The 15,655-nt window shown below is 41.9% G+C and overlaps 1 protein-coding gene across 1 annotated transcript in view; it reads left to right on the top strand.

Moving 5' to 3' along the window:
* Positions 1 to 15,655, top strand: part of AUTS2 (activator of transcription and developmental regulator AUTS2) — a 1,160,553-nt gene that overhangs the window by 754,531 nt on the left and 390,367 nt on the right. The gene's annotated exons all lie outside the window — the stretch shown is intronic.

The following is a 15,655-nucleotide window of genomic DNA, read 5'->3' as shown; positions in this document are numbered from 1 at the left end:
TAGAGAACAAATCTAGTTCTTAATAAAGAACATGTTCACTACAAAAATGGCCGAGTTGCTAAGGGCCAGGATCTACTCGAGCATTTTGTACTCATCTCATTCCATTCCTCCAAACCCCATGTGAGACAGACAGTACTACCATCATCCTCCCGTTTCCAAATGAGCAAACTGAGGCTTAAAGAGGCTAAATAACTTGCTAAAGCAGATCCCAGACTTGACTCCAGGCACTCTGACTCCGAGCCCTCTACGTCCAGACACTATTTTGACTCCAGTTCCAGGGTGGTGTGCAGCCTGCGGACTTAGCGATTGTGCTGCTTGGTGCCCAGCAAGACAGGCAATAATCAGCACTTGAATAATAGCATTTTCGTGAGTGATTAAAGTAAAAGCCAGGATTTAGAGATTGAGAGTTGATTGTTAAAGGATAAATGATATTTGGAGCGTCTTACTGGATTTGATTAAAGTGAAATTCAAAAACCATCACAAAGATGATTATTTACCATTGGTACTTTAAGGGCTTGTGTGTGTGTGTGTGTGTGTGTGTGTGTGTCTTAAATCACTGGCACTCTAACGCCTAAAATCTCTGCTCAAAACCACAATGTAATTGATCCTTGGAAAATCAGAGGTTAGGGCCTTCTTTGGCAAGCTGCTTTGGAGCTTTGTTACATTGTAACATAATCAGCCTTTGAAGACAGATCTTGTTTTAGGGGTTTTTCCCCCCTCCAGTGGTGCCTAGCATCTTGCCTTATACATGATAGATACTTTAAAATGGATGGACAGAAATTATTTTCTGTTGCTTCAGGGGCTGTGAATTCAAGGAAGAATTGACTTCTGAATGATGTGTGTTAGCAAAGGTTGCTTAAACACAGAAATATCATTTCTCCTCTTAATCATCTGGATATTGGTGTCCAGGTCCTAGTCTCAATGTTACTGTGCCTCTATAAAGCTAATGTTTTCTGGAAGAGAGACGAAATATGAAATAATAGCCAGCACTTGGACAGAGGCTACAGGATGTCTTCTGTAGCCTCTTTCCTACAGAAGGTCGGACAACGTGGGAGGCTGGACCCGCGTATGTGGATGGAAGCAGGCATCTGAGGCTTGGAATTCTGTCCCTTGTAGTCCTGTGAGAGATAACACATATGGGTGGAAGACATAAAATGTGTCCAAATGCCCCAAACAATGGGCCAAATAGATGAAAGTTGGGTGGAGTTAGCTAGTAAACAAATTGTGTGTCCTTTAAGAGACCAATTATTTTTAACAGTTTTACCTTTATTGTGTTTACTATGTGTAAGGCATTAATGATTCCAAGCACTTTACAATATTCAATTCTCATAACAATCTGTGACATAAATCTACTGTTACTCCCATTTTATAGATTGAATGCAGGCGTACTGAGTTTAAGGAATTTACCCCAATGTCACTCTCTGTAAGTCATGAAGCCAGACCGTCTGACTCTGGAGATCGTGCTCTTTACCCTGCAGTGGCCACTGGTCCTGGGTGGTTTGTCTTGGTTGGCAGGTGTCTCTCACAGGCTCTCAGAACCTGTGCTCCGACAGCATCTGTCTGAGGCCTGCCTCTAACACCTGGCCTAACCAGTCTTTATCGGTCCAGTAACTTCTTATCTGGATCTTTGGCTAACTGCACACACTCCTCTTTTCTAAGGTTGTAAATTCCTGAGAGTAGAGTCTATCTCACTCACTAGTGCTCTCTCAACTTGTGTCTGAAGGAGGCCTCTGGGTTTTTTTTTTTTTCCTAGATACCCCTAGATCTAACTCACTCCATCGACCACTAGGATCTTTGTAGGTATTTCTTGGCCCAAGGATTCTGTCAACAGCAACAGGAGGCAGCAGAGACCCCAGCAGTGCTCATCAAACATGTTGAAGGCCTACTGTGTTCTCGCCCTGAGCACACCGAAGTAAATGGGACAGACATTGCCTGTACCCACTCGGGGACTACAGTATAACAAGGGAAACACGAAAGAAGCACAAGTGTGATGGTGCTGTATTAAAAGGAAAAAAGCTAAGAGGCTAAGATGGAGGATGATGAAGGTGGGGCAGAGGGTGAGAGCGGAACCTACTCTGGGTAGGGGAGACATGAATGATGCATTTATGTGAATTACAGGCCAAAGTGATAATGCGTCCTTGAGCAAGCTGAGACTTAAAGAAGAGGAAGACTTAGGTGACAATGAGAAGACTAGAAGGGAAGCACCTTAGAGGCCATACCAGCACTGTTTCATTCCCCGTACCAGGGAATGAAAACAGCAAATGCAAAGGCCTTGAGGTTGGAAAGGAGTTTGTTTAACCTATTTAATAGTGGGATTCAAATAAATCATTTTGATTGGTCTGTTACCTCTTATGCATTCCTGCCAAACATTTGTCTCCCCAATTTCCAGCCTATTCTTTTTTGTTAGTGGTTCTGAGTCCACTTACCAAAGCAACACAAGTACTCAGAGAATTTTTTTGACCACTTGCTCTGCAAACAGAGCAATCAGAGGCAGAGGCAGTTCCACCTAGCTGGTAGGGTGTGGAGCATGAGTTAACTTAGTCCATGATATCTTTTTTTTTTATCCTCATCTGAGGACACTTTTTTTTCATTGCTTTTAGAGAGAGAGGGAGAGAGAGAAACATCGATGCGAGAGAAGAGCATCGATTGGTTGCCTCCTGTACGTGCCCCAACTGGGGATCGTACACGCCTGGACCAGAGATGGAACCTGCAACCTAGGTACGTGCCCTGACCGGGAATAGAACCCGCAACCTTTTGGTTACTGGATGACGCTCCAACCAACTGAGCCACACCAGCCAGGGCAGTCTATGATATCTTTATCTGTGTCATCAGCCTTGGTTGCATAGGACTCAGAAATAGAAATACATCAAATTCCTTATATGTGTTATATGTTTTTTATGGCTGACTCAAAGCAGGAAAACTTGAAATTAATAAAAGGGGGTGATTTTCTAGATCATCAGTAATTATTTTTTTCTAAAATCTGCTGAGTATTGGAGTTATGTCCCTTACCCTAAGGGGTGGTAGTTTCACCACCCTGTACTTGGGAGGAGATTGCGTACACACACACAAATGAGAGGTGCACTCACAGCCTCCTGCCTCAGGGTGGCTGAGCACTTCGGGGTCCAGCTGCATGCAGGCGAATGGGATGTGGAATACATACTGGAGAGGTGTACGCACGGACAGGGGCTCACTTGATACCCTCTTTCTCCTCCCCCGTGTTTTAGTTGTGATCTCTTGAAAGCTCCCACTCCCCCCCGCCACCACACTCATAAAGGGTCTGTAAATTATTTAAGAGCAGGAAACACGGCTTTTATCCCACTGGATATTCCCCTCCATCACAAGAGCCTTCCTCTGAGCACATACAAATGGCCCAGATGCACTGTCAGGGGTATGTGACACCAACATCTGGTGTTAATATCCACTGTTGACATTTTGGGAATGAGAACACGCGCTATTAGGGAAGATGTTTGCTTGTACCTAATTAATGTCCTGTCATATCCCCTCTTGTTGTCAGCTCTGCCTCACCGTCCTGCCTTGGCATTTTCTTCTACTGGCTAACTTTTAAAGTTAATTATTATTACTCTGTTGAATGCCAAATGCCACTTTTTTAAAATGCTGTTTCTCAGCATGAATTCCAGTGATCAAAAATCAAAATAATCTGTACAGTTATCAACTCTTGACCTAAAGCCAGTGTACGTGCCAGTCATTCCTCTGAAGTGCCGTAGCATTTGCTGGTGTCTGGCAATGTGCATCTCTTTAGCAGACGTTGACTTCACCACGTTCCTGCCTGTCCAGCCTTCACGTGGGGAGCAGATACAGAGTGCTGGTGTGGCCTCTAACGGGGCAGTTGTGATGGGGCCGAGTCTTCCGGGCTCCTGTTGTGTGGCCTCACATCACTGTTAAACCTCATTAGACAACTCCAGGAAATACAGACAGAAGTGAGGAACCTCCAATAGACGGATGCCTTGAAAGCTTTTATAAAACATATATTTTGGGGGGAAATTGCAACTTTCTTTACTTGAGATTATTTGTAAAAATAATAGGAAAAATCATAGCTAATAGTTACTGAGTGCTTACTCAGTGTCAGGCTTTGCTACTAGCTTTTCACCTGGGTTATCTCAACAACTCTATGAGGTAAATAAAGTATTATTATTAGTACTCCCAACTTCAGGCTGAGCAGTATGAGTCACTACAGACTTAATTGATACACCCTTGCATGGCCGTTTAGTGCTGACCAGGACTCCTGCTTTTACTCCCTGCAGCACAGAGCTCTGCATCCAGCACAGTGGCGATGAGTCATCATGACTACTGAGCACTTACCGGGGCGAGTCTGAATTGAGATGTGCTTTAAGTGTGAAACATACACCAAATTTCAAAGACTTAGACAAAAAATTGTGCGAAATAGCGCATTCATAATGTGTTTATATCAGTTACTTTTCAAAATGATAATAGTTTGGATATACTGGATTAAATAAATTATTAAAATCAATTTTGCTTCTTTATTGTGGCTATTAGAGTATTTTAAATTTTCTATGCCGCTTGCATTTTATTTCCACCAGACAGGGCTGCTATAGAGATGTACCCAGAGTTCCAGAGTTGCAGGATTCTTTTCTTGCCTTAGGAGTTTCTGATCCTAAATTATTGAGGGAATATGCACACACTTCAGACCTTTCCCCTCCTTTCTGGCCATTTCACTTCCAGAAATCCAGCAGAAAGTATAAATTCTTACATCTGGACCTCTCTCCAGCACCCATCTGTTGGCGCTTATCACGTATGGAAAGATAAAACACTGACATGTTATGCATTAAAGAGATCAAAAGGAGGCCTAATGACAGAAATGTGGCTGCTGTTAAAATGTCCTGAGAGGATAAGCTGGGCGGCCTTTTTGTTCTCCTCAAGGCGACCCCCTTAAATGTCTCCCAGAGACCATCTCCCCGTTCTCCTTCCGAAGCCCTCCTTTGCCCTCCCTTCCAACCCTGCCCACCACTTTCCAGTCCGGCCCCCTCTCTGGTATCTGCACAGCTGTGGCAGCCCTTCTGTTAAGCAGCTCTGACATGAAGCAGGTCTTTTTCCCTGCCTGTGAGAGCAGAGTGTATAATGGTGTTGCCCTCCACCGGGGATCTTTCAGAAGCTTTATGGCTCTAGCAGGCATGGGGGAACCAATCGCAAGCACTAGCAGCTGATATATGACACTAATATAGGGTTCACTTTTATTCTCAACCTAAAAAAAGATAGATTGTTCCAAGTTTAGACAGGCTGTAAAATCGTGTGCTTCTGGAACCATGCTGCCTTACCCCCGGGACCACTCTAATTGCTTTACATCTGTACAAAGGTTCCTTGTAATCGGGCTTTCTGCCTTCATTTGTCTTCTTTTCAGCCTCTTAGTAAAGACCTTAATTGGTCTTAGTGGGGCTTTTTTCAGTTAGTGCAACTGTACCTTTAGGGCTGAACAAGTACCAGACACTACCTACGGGGAGAAGTGGGGAGATGGGAAAGACATCAATACTCCTCTACCTTTAACAGTTTAATTAATGTGCTCAGAACAAGGAGCAGTTTGAAGAAATTTGTGCTCCTCTGGGACCCTGCTGCAGATCAGACATAACCCGGGTTAGGTGGAATTTTCTAGATTTCTTTCCTGCCTCAGACTCTGTGAACACTTATTAGCCCCATAATTGTCTCGTAGTAAACTGCTGTATCAGGTTTCAGGCTGTCCTCTTTGGAGGATCAAGTTGCTTTTACATCAATAGTCTGCAGTACTAGGGGATGCGTGTGCAGGGAAGTAGCCTCTAATTTCTGTTTCTTACCTACTAATTATTTAATAATACATTTTATAGCCTATTAAAATGTGGCATAACTTGCTTGTCAGCAAAACTAGATGGAACCTAATCATTTGAGGAGAAGGGTAATTGGCACTTGTACAGATGGCTGTTACTGCCAGTCAGGTTTGTTATTGCAGATCGAGTTCCTCGCCAGGTTTCTTGGTCCTGTTTGCGGGCTGGTCAGTGCTGTGAGGGGGTTACTGTGTTACAACCCAGGCGGTTAAATGCGGTGTTATTGCAAATGCAGTGTGTACTCAGTTATAGATCATAAAGGCTTCTGCTGTGTAGGTACTTTTTTCCTCCTCCCTCTCCCCCCTCCTCCTCGGGTTTTAAAGGACCCTAGTGGGTTTTGTACCACACTGGAAATTACCTTATGTGCTGGAAAATGCATCAGTGGAGACTTTGTTTAAACAAAGGGTGTTTTTATGATGGATAGAAGAAGCCAAAACTTCTGGATTTCCATCTAGTAAAAACTTGTGTAGGAAAATTGGACCAGTCCCAGTTCCTCAGTAGAATTTCATGAAGGTTTTCCTGTTGCTTGAAAATGACCCCTCGAGGAATGTTGCATAAATTCCAGAAAATTGCCCACAGTGTTTCTTAGAGTACATTCAAAAAGTGAGGGGGCACATTGTGTGTGGGATACTTTGGTAGCAGGATTAATTCACTGGGTAGAAGACAGGGGGCCCAAGTATTTTGGCTGTAGGTGGGAAGTGTTGGCCAAGATTTATGGCAGGAGGTAAATTTGGCATACACTTTGGTAAGGAACATTTGGTGGCATAGAAGTGGGAGGGACAAGTCTGTGCAGGGGGGAGAACAGCTCACTTGCTCAGGCTTCCAGACCCACAGCCCAGCATTCTCAGCCCCACGGCATACTCCATCCTTTCCTTCCCAAGGCTCTGGTCTTCCTACTCAGATGCTGCTCAGGGTCACTGGAGACCACCACTCTCAGTTCAAAGTCTGTCTCGTGTTCTGACCCCAAAGTGTCGTTTAGAAGCCACAATGATGTGCATCTTTGTATGTTTTCTGTACCCCGTGTTTCCATTCCTTAACTGCTGCAACCAGAACGTGTCTCCATCTGTCCCGGTCTCTCCCATGGCAACTGCATTTCTCTTCGCTTTGAAGACCTGCACAGTCTCAGCCTTTCTGCCTGAGGTTCCGAACCCCAGTGAAGACCTGTGCATTTTACCAGGAAATGCTTGGTCTTTCTAGTTGTAGAAGGAAAGATATTTTAGACATCTTGGCTTGATATTTTAGAAAAGTAGTATGACGCTTGACATAGATAGCTCAGTTTCTTAGGGGGTGTGCTTGGGAATTACTGCAATTTAACACTTATTGTATATGCTCTTAAAAAGGGAAGAAAGCTAGTTCTGAGGTTTTATGTGTCACATGAAGAGTGTGTTATACATTGTCATTAAAATCTCTTCAGCAAGAGCTGCTGGGAAGCTAAGGCCAACTTTGAAGGTATGTGTTGGAACTGGAACGTGCAGCCATAAATTGGCTTGGGGGTTGACTTGGGAGGTGTAAATTTTTTAGAATAATGATAGCGTGGAGCTTGGAAATGGCCTGGAATGTCTTTAACCTTCGCAGTTATAGCCCACAGCCCTCTCTGGATGGTGTGTGTGTGTGTGTGTGTTCAGGACTAGGTTATATCTATTGATTACTTTCTCTTCTGCAGTTGACTCATCTGGGGTTTATTTCTAAGTAACTCAGCCAATATGGTTCCCTGATAAAATCTTACCTGCCACCTTTTATTGATCTAGATGGGGAATCCAAAAAGAGGAAGATTTTTAACAGTATTTTTAAAATGAAACCATTGAAATCACTTCTATCTCTGGGTCTTCTTCCACCAGGCTTGTGCCTAACATTTTTGGGACAGAGTACACATGGAAGCCCCTTACTTCTCTCTTTCCAATTCTGGTTCTTTACACAGCTCCTTTACAAGGAGCTTCGCACACACGCGAGTAGATAGCCACCCAGCACATCCAAGTTCCACCCACATTTATGCCCTCACCACCCAAGCGAAGAGCCACCCCTCGGCCACTGTCAGGCCTGCAGGTGTACAGACCAGCAGCGTGGCTTGCCATCCAGAGGACAGTGCCCAGGCAAGAAGCTTGCTCATACAGGCCCTACGAGGGACTTGGGGCATCTGGGCAGAAGAGACTTGGGTCTCCCGTATGCAGAACATGGTCCGGAAGGGGTGATATGTGAGCCAGGTGGTCCCATACTCATGACCCTAAGGACTCTTGCCCCACAGAGAGGAGCACAGCCGGGAAAAGGCCTGAGAAGAGCCCCTTATGTGCGGCTCTCAGGGCAAGGGCTCAGTCGCCTGGCTGTGAACAGTTTTGCCTCTGCCCCTCCATTTTATCTCAATAACCTCACTCTGCCTGCCCCGCAAAAATAAAATGAAGTAAAGGAAATAAAATGGATCCAAGTCTTATCCGAAAAAGTTAATGGATGAATTATTGTTAACTCATCAGTGTTTATGGACACAAGATGTGAATGCTTAGTTTTCAGATTCCGTACTGGGAAGTCAGCTGGGCTCTTGTGCAGAACAGGTTACGAGACATGTTTGTATAAGAAATATGTTTTTTTCATTAGTGTTTAAAGTATAACATACTGCTATCCAGACGCAAGGAGAGCTTTACGATACAAGGACCACGTTAGGGAAAATCACAGCTGAGGGACCAAGTTAGGAATATTTCCACTTTCAGGAGTCCAGAGAAGAAATAAAGAATTGTATTCCCAGAGTTCAAAAAAACTAAGGAAGTTTGACATATGCTAGCATTTTTAAACACTTGTCTATCGACCTCTTTAAAAAATAGAATGCCATCATTTCGTTGTTACTGATAATATTTCTAATATGCAGAGGGTTCTTGAAACCCATCCTTCCTGCAAATGTAAATATGGTGCACGGGCTTCTCAGGTGGGGTTAACTGGGCCCAGATTCCACTAAGAAGTCAATGGAGTATGGTTTTTCTGTTGTGTTCAATGACCTATAATTTTAACAGTGGGAATTCTGGCTTTAGTGCATAAGTGATAGTTCTTAAAGTATTTGAAGTTCTTCGTAGGTATTTATGCTATTAGTTGTTTGTTTCTTTGTTTGTTTGGTAGTGGGGGTGGAGGTCATGCTTTTAATGATCTTGATTTTGATCTTGAAAAGTAAGTGTTCAGTTAGTCTGTCATTCTTATATGACAAACAGCAGATAATATTTTCACTGTGTAAATGAGCCACCTTACCCTCCAAAAGAAAACTCTTGGGAAAGGATACTATTTTGGCTTTGAAAGGGAAAAAGGAAAAGTAAGCAAGTGTCTTACTCCAGTGCATCCTTACTAATCTGCTTTTCCCATTGTCTCAAGAGATGGAAGTATTAGGAGAACACGTTTCAGTCTCCCTTTTCTATTGCTATCTAGAAAATAGCAACTTGATGCATCAAGTTGTCAGGATGTAATAATTGTACACGGATGTTGTAAAACGCAAGGCCCTCGGTGGTCTCAGTGTTAGCTGCCTTCCCTTCTCAACTTACCCAAAGAAAACCGGGTGTAGGGACTAATTTTGCATAATTTTGAGTCTTAGAAACTATTCTTCCTCTTTCTTCCATCACGGACTTTGCTTTCCTGGCGCTCTTGTCAGTGAGGCAAAAGAGGGAACTGAGTCAGGACAAGTGAGTTTCTACTTGGAAAGTTTCTTCTCCCTAAAGGCTGTGTTTGGGAGGGGTTCATTGTCACCATTCTACCCAGAGGCCTCTGAGCTGCTCTTTCTAGAGTGTCAGCCTAGTTCTTGAGATGTGCAGTGCATTTGCTCTCCAAAATTATCTGCCCCACTCCCAAGTCGTCTTCTCGGGATGACAGTGGCCTAGGCCTTACCTGCACATCCCGGTACCATCCTGTTCCTCCTCATCTCCACTTGGGGAAAAAGTGACTGTGCAGCAAATTCATTTAAAGGGGTCAGCAACTACACCCAGCCCCTCATATAGATCGCTCCTCACAAATATAGATCCTTGAAAACTAAGCCAGATAATGATGATAGAGCTAAATATTTAGCTTTTGTTTTTGACCCAGTATTTATTTTTCATTAGGCTGCAGACTCCTTTTCTTTTAGCCTTTGACGTGATCTATGGGCCTGTGCCTATGTCCAGGGCTGTTTTCCAGAGCTGCTTGAGCTTTAAGGCTCCCATCTAAGTTATGACTAGGATTCTAAGATGTCATCATTTCCCTCTAGAAGATTCTGACACCCTTTGAGTTCTTTAGCAGCACCCCAAAGTGGTAAATCGTAGAGTTCGAGGAAGTCAGTCATCCCCCAAGCAAGCAAGGACAGTGTAAGAGGAAAGGCGAGCTATGTCCACGGTGACCAGTTCAGCCTCCCACACATGGTCCTTGGTTACACTAATTGCCCCTGCAGTTAGGCAGTAGGGTTCTGCCTGAGAACTTTCAACACCGGAGTAAAACTTTCTGAAACTGGAGAATTTCAAGAAGACAAGTTTTATGTATATGAATATTTTTACATACATACCTGTGTGTGTATGTGTTTATATATGCATATACTCATGCACACTCACAACACTTAAAGAATTCTGATTTAGGGTTGATTTTACCCTTTTGACAACTCAAAGGGAAAAGCTAGAATCTATGAAGTGATTATTATGGAAACCCAACTGAGCTTTTCCTGGAAATGCCAGAACCACAAAAATTTTTTAGCATTTGAAAAGATGACAAATGCTGATTTATGCAGACCTCAGGATTCCATTCCTAGGGCACTGTCATTTATTACTTCCATCAGCAGGAATGGTTCCTTTTAACATCAGATTAGGTGTTTATACTGATGACAATTAAGGATGGGGAAATAGTTCAGTAAAACAAGAACCAGACCAGCATGGGGAGTAAGACTAGACAGTTCCCAAATATCTGCCCTCCCCCCTCGCCTTCCTCTTGTTCCCTTCCTTTCTTCTGTTTTTTCCTTCATTCCCTTTCCAGACTTCCCCGCCTTGTCTGGGAAGGCTGAGCAGAGACTGAGCAACCCAGTTCATTGTTATCCTGCATCAGAAAACACATTCAAATCCTGAAATTACCATAGTAGGACCTAGTTTTAAAGTGTTTCTTCCCAGGAAAAGTAAAATATTCCTTACATTCTTAAAAAGAGTATTATACTCTGATATTCTGAGCCAGAAGAATTTATTTTAAGAAGTTGGAATATTTATCTTTGCATGTGACAAGATTATAGTTCCTTCTTTCTTTGTTTTTCTTTTTTCTGACCTGAAAAGAAAGATCAATAGTGTGTATTCCAAAACAGGTGGATCCTAAGTCTTGAGATTTGTGGACTATCCTTTAACAGGTACACTAAATGCTTTACATAGTTCCTGGTTTATTCATTCAAATATTTATTCAGTGCATACTTGAAGAACATTTTTCAGGAACTGTGTGAGGCAGTAGGTCGTGTACATTCATAGCCACAACGGGAATATGTAGGTGGCTACTGTCGGGAGGGAAAGAGGCAAGTACTTAGCTCTGTAGGACCTCTTAAAGTGCCAGAGGTACTATAGAAAGACAATGATTTCAGTGACTCTGAGATGACATCTGCCTCATTTGGAACTAAAGAAACAGGTTTTTGGATACATATTATCTCAATCCTTTCCCGTGTGTGTATATATAACTTTTTTTGGTAATACGCAGGTGGTAATAATGGAAAATAATGATTAGTAATAAATTATTAATGGAGAAGAGTGTTTTTCTCCCTGATATTTTCATGAACAGTATATGTTTTCATTCTGTTACCAGCTGCCCTAGGTCCGTTTCAATCCATGGATACACGGTAGAGTTAGATAACTAATCCCTCATTCCTGGACATGCAGGTTTTGTCCGTGTTTTCATCTTCATCATCACTGAGTTTTGGATTTCTTTAGAACACATTCTTTGAAATGGAATTACTATATCAAAAAATGGAAAATTTTAAAGACATCCATAGTCTTGTTTTTTAACTACTCTAAAATAAGTATTATTTTAATAAGAATTCTTGTAAAGAACTCTTGACTTTACATTTTAATGTATCATTTTTAATAACAGCCTCAGTATGGCTTTTTGTTTGTATCCAATGGGAATTCTATTCAACCAGTCTTCAAGTGGTTCTTAAGAATGGTGGTTCTGCAATTTAGTTGTAATTTTGAGGTCGTGGTAGGAGGTGAGCACTGCATTTTACTCCTCCATCTTGACTGGAAGTCTCAATAATTTTTTAAACAGTGATATTTTACAGATGAAATAACCAAGTGTTATAGTTTGCTGCTTATTAGTCTCCTATAACTCATCAAGTATGTGTAAAAATTATACTTTTCAAAATTTTTCACTCTGTTTCCACATATATTGGTACCCCTCTGCTCCATACCCTGTACTTTAATACTTCTCTGAATTCTGTACCAAAAAAAAATAAATGAACAAGAAAGCAGCTCAAATAACACCATTTCCTGAAAACTTTCCAGGGCTCCGCAGTATCTGCAAGCTCTTCTTTCTTTGGCCTCTAGTAGGTCTCCTGTAGCCTGTTCATTTAATTTCTCAATTAACTAACCTCCTTATAGGTTATCTTTTTATCATTAGAATCTTACTTCTTTCAGTAGATTATAAATTACTCAGAACCAGAGACATGCTTTGGACTGTTTTTTATACACAGCTCGCAGAACATCTTACATGTCATAGAAATGCATTATATTTTAATTATTAATATATCTGAGTTTTTAAATAAAATTGGTCAGGGTTCATGAAAGGGCATGGCCAAGTTCATGGAAATTATATGCCTTCAAATTCTGTGTTGCCCATTGTCTTCCTCACTTTGGTCTTAGACATTCAAGTACTGGAGGCAGAAGTAGAACAGTTTGTATAAATACTGGCTAGAGTATTCAATCTAGTCTTAAGTAAATAAAATATTCCTGGATTCATTTGGATAATTCTTAATGATAAAATCCTAAAAAAGAATTATTTAGCTTGATTTGTACCATCTTTCTCTAGCAGTGACACTGTTGTAGGTGGACCGTTCCTTCTTTGTTCGCAGGTCCTGCAATTGAGTTTACACCTCCCGTGTAAATGTGGAACGGTGCTGGAAAAATCTGTTACTGTGAAAGGATCAGTAGAAATTTTAAAACTAATAGTAACTAACATTATTTCTTTTCTAAGACATCATCTACAAAGAAAGAACATTTGGTGAAGGAATAATTGGATCTGTTTTTTTCCCTGGAAATCTTCTTATTCTGCTCTGAATCTCCCCCTTTTTCTCTGTAGAAGAGAGGGTGTATCTCATCACCCAGCAGAATACAAATATCCTTACTTCCTGTTAGAGTAAAGGGCTCAGAATTATATTTATTTTGATGTTTTGATACCTTTAAATACTTTGTGGTTTGATGAGAAACCAATTCATTTGGTCAGTATCCCTGTATTAGTAAAATGACACTCAAAGTCAGAACAAACTGTAAAAACAGTCCAGACATTTGCATGTGACGCACATAATATAGATCAAAGGTTCAAAGGAAATTGGGTTTCAGTGCCAGGAGCCTGGTAGGGACATATCAAGTGCCTGCAATTGACAGGGAACATAAATGCTTTTTTTTAAAGACGAGAAGTTCATAAAGTCTTCCCATTTGTGTCTGATATCAGCAAGCTCTTAATAATGCAGTGTGTACTTATTTATTGATCAGGCCATTTAAGTAGTAAGACATGAGAAAGTGGACACTATTATCTGGTAATTGACCATATTGGAGAGTTAAGTGTTCTGACAAGGAACTAAGTGTGTTTAACCTTCAGATAAGATCAATTTTAAGATAATGCCTACTTTGGTAATGAACCAAAGCTGCTAAGAAACTTTATACTTTAGTCGCTTCTAAAGCAGTGCTGTTTTGATGACAGCTATCATAGTCTGAATGGCCAGATTATCCCTGAGAGCCATTGGCCTTCCCAGACAACTCGGAATGGGGCTGCTAACTTTCACACTGCCCTTAGGCCGAAAGCTCAGATGAAAAGGGTCAGCGGTAAGCAGCATTGCCCAGCGAGTCATTAATTCATTGAGAAAACACATTTTGGGGACCTACTGTGTGCCAGTGGTCATGCTGCAGGATTCCAGAGTGCTGTGATATTTCACATGGAGGAACTTCTGCTCCAGTAAGTGGTTTTCTAACTTTATTTTATCAATTATGTCTCTCAACCGAAGCTTTTATGACCCCTTCATTTATAAAAATAAGCAAGAGAAGGTTACTTTAAAACCTGCCCTTTTTCTCTCTGAGTCCTTGCCCTTTGGGCTCGTTAAACACAACTTGAAACCAACTTCTCTTAGGGACAGATCCATAAGCAAATGTCACAACGCATTGTAAGTGATCTAACAGAAATAGGAACAAGACTGACAAAAAAACTTAATGAAGGATATAGCTAACACTGTCACACTGCCTGTGACAGTAGGAAAGTCTTCCTGGAGGAGTTGACTTCAAGCAAGACAATTTCCTTGGATGGCTAAGAGCTTACCAGGAAGAGAGGGGAATGGAAGGCAGTGTGGGCAAAAAAAAGGAAAGGCCATGGTATGTTTGGGGAACTAGGGCACCTGACGTGTGTGTCTGATGTAGAGGTGTTTAGAAAGGAAGTTAGTAAAACAGGGAAGCATGGTAAGTTCTTAATCTATCGACTGCAGGGAGGTTTTGCAGCAGAAGAATAACAGAATCAGGTTTGGATTTCAGTGGGGCGATGCAGACAGACAGCCCCAGGAAAAGCCACGGGGCCTCCTTGGATCATGACGGTAAGTGGTGACATTTGAGAAGGGGGAACATTTCACAGGGATCTAAGAGTGGTAACCGACAGATCTGAGTGACTGACTAAGTGCAGGGAACTGGGAGATGATGAGAAGGAGTGTGCCGAGCTCTGGAGACTGTGCAGGTGGTGGCATGCAGTACAGGTGGAGGAGTGAGGGAAGGCGGAGGAAATGGGGAGTCTGCTGGGTTTTGGAGATGCTGGATTGGATGTCCTTAGAGACATCTAGGTAGAGAACTTGGGCTGAAAGCTGAAGATAAAGGTTGGAATTAGAATACTGAGCAGGATGACAGCTGGGGGGGGGCAGATTAGGGGGTGGAGGAATTGAGCAAACAGGAAAAAGGACTCACGGACATGGACAACAGTGTGGTGACTGTGGGGGTGTGGCATAAGGGGAGTAAGTGGTAACAGAAAAAATTCAATAAAGATTAAATAATAAAAAAGAAAACTGATTTATGAAATCACTAATTGAAAACAATAGACTTAGGTATGTTCACTAAAAATGGCTATGGGGGAATATTTAGCAAAGGAAATAGGTGTTACTTGATATCTATGGAATGGAGTGGTTTTACAAATGAAGAGAGGTTTCAGAAAGCACAGTAGTGGTATTTGATACCATAGGGAAGAAGAATGTGAATCTTTTGCAGATTTTTGCCACCTAGAAGGCCACTGACCTTTAGCAAGAACTCTTTCAGTGGAACGATGAGAGTGAAGGCCAGGTTAGAATAATTCATAAGAGATTGAGATGTAGGTAAGGAAGTGGAGACGGTGAATGTGCATGCAATGTGTAGGATGACGGGAAATGAAGAGAAGGCCGTGGACTGAAGGAGAGGCAATGTGGAAAAGTTGGTGTGTGCATGAGGGTGAGCTGGGTATGTTTGTAGGCTGAGGACATCAGTGTGTTATTGGGATAGTGAGGGCTCTGGAATGAGACTAAAGATCAAATCTCAGGCTTACCATTTACAAGATACTGAGTTTGAACCAGTTCTTATATGAGCCTCATGTGTAAAATAAGATTAATGCCACCACTTTTTGGAATTTTGTGAGGATTAAATGAAATCATGATA

The sequence above is a fragment of the Sturnira hondurensis genome, unplaced genomic scaffold (genome assembly GCF_014824575.4).
Source record: "Sturnira hondurensis isolate 20B ecotype Veracruz unplaced genomic scaffold, ASM1482457v3 Scaffold0003166, whole genome shotgun sequence".
Lineage (NCBI taxonomy): Eukaryota > Metazoa > Chordata > Mammalia > Chiroptera > Phyllostomidae > Sturnira > Sturnira hondurensis.
The sequence above is the reverse complement of the archived record's forward strand: the minus strand, read 5'-3'. Positions and strand labels throughout refer to the sequence as shown.